The sequence below is a fragment of the Sinocyclocheilus grahami genome, unplaced genomic scaffold, assembly GCF_001515645.1.
Source record: "Sinocyclocheilus grahami isolate Dianchi unplaced genomic scaffold, SAMN03320097.WGS_v1.1 scaffold217.1, whole genome shotgun sequence".
Lineage (NCBI taxonomy): Eukaryota > Metazoa > Chordata > Actinopteri > Cypriniformes > Cyprinidae > Sinocyclocheilus > Sinocyclocheilus grahami.
The window spans coordinates 365,424-367,397 of record NW_015505396.1 but is presented as its reverse complement, the minus strand read 5'-3'; positions in this window follow the sequence as shown (position 1 = coordinate 367,397).

The following is a 1,974-nucleotide window of genomic DNA, read 5'->3' as shown; positions in this document are numbered from 1 at the left end:
TCATCATCAGCTGCAGAGGTTGACTGCACTCACAGAGGAATTAGTGAAGACGCTACAGACACTGCACGTTTCTCCACCCGAGCCCTCAGTGCCTCCAACTAACACCGCTGTAGCGGTCACCTCAGCACAAGCTTCCAACGTGAGTCCCCGCTTAGCTTTCCCTGAGAAGTATGACGGTAATCCAGCTCAGTGCAAGGGATTTCTTCTCCAATTCACCCTGTTCGTTAACCAACAACCAGCCCTGTATGCAACAGAGGAGGGGAGGATTTCTTTTGTTTGTTCTCTTCTCACTGGTAAAGCGCTGGAGTGGATGACGGCAGTATGGAGGGAGGACAAATCTCCTTTCCCCTCATTTACAATCTTTCTTCAACGTTTCCGGGAGGTCTTTGATCATTCAAGGGATGGACGGAGTGCAGATGAACAGTTGCTCACACTGATGCAGGGGAGGAGAATGGCTGCGGAATATGCTTTGTCTTTTCGTACGCTCGCCGCACAAACAACATGGACCGAGGATCCTCTGAAGGTACATTTCAGGAGAGGTTTAAGTCCCGAATTACAGACGGAATTAGCATGCCGAGATGAGGGGAGAACTTTAAATCAGTTTATGGAGCTCTCTATTCAGATTGACAATCTTCTCAGATCACGACGCCCCTCGACAAGAACAACTACTAGGACTGTTTCTGACACCCACGAACCCATGCAGGTCGACACCTATCACCTCTCGCCTGAGGAGAGAGATCGTCGCATTAATCACCATCTCTGCCTCTACTGTGGTGAGCCAGGCCACATGAGACTGTCATGCCCCTCTCGCTCTCGCAGAGACCCCACTACTCGGGTGAGTATTCCCATTCTAGCTCTCAATGTTGATAACTGCATTACTGTTCCTGTCACCATCCCTCTCCACACGCGCCATGCTAGACTCTGGGGCGGCTGGAAATTTTATGTCATTGGAGTTTGCTCAAGAATACCGGATCGCTCTAATGGAATGTCTTTCTCCTTTGGCAGTTGAGGTGGTCGATGGACGACCGCTGGGCACAGGAAAGATAACTCGTATGACAACGAGACTTAGTATGACAACGGGAATTCTTCATCAGGAGACCATTCAATTTTACATAATTTCTACCTCTCATGCACCTATCATTCTAGGATTGCCGTGGCTCCGCAGGCATAACCCACGCATCTCCTGGCAGGAATCTCAGATAATCAGCTGAAATGATAACTGTTTTCCCCGCTGTGTTCAGAACATCACTCCCCTTCATCTTCTAGCTGTTAACGTTACAGATACTGACTACTATCAACCTTCTGCCCAACTCTAGCCCCCCGAAGGGCCGTATATTTCCCCTGTCACAACCAGAATCCGAAGCCATGAACCACTACATTCAGGAGGAACTGGCAAAAGGCTTCATCCAACCCTCCACTTCGCCAGCGTCAGCGGGTTTTTCTTCGTTAAGAAGGAGGGCGGTCTCCGTCCTTGCATCGATTATCGTGGCCTCAATGAAATGACTGTTAAATTTCGTTACCCCCTACCCTTAGTACCCCCTGCACTGGAACAGCTGAGAACTGCCAAATTCTTCACCAAACTGGATTTACGCAGTGCTTATAATCTCATTCGGATTCGGGCGGGTGATGAATGGAAAACTGCCTTCTCCTAAACCACTGGGCACTATGATTATCGGGTTATGCCCTTTGGCCTAGTCAACAGTCCATCTATCTTCCAATCATTCATCAATGACGTCTTCAGGGATATGCTCAACAGGAATGTCATCGTATACATTGACGATATTCTGGTCTATTCTGAAACCCTCGAGGAGCATATCCAACATGTCAGGTCTGTTCTCAAACGTCTAATCCAGCACCAACTGTACGCCAAAGCAGAGAAGTGCGAGTTTCATCTGACATCCCTCTCTTTCCTGGGCTACGTGATTAGTCAGGAGGGAGTGGCCATGGATGAGAACAAGGTCAATGCAGTCCTAA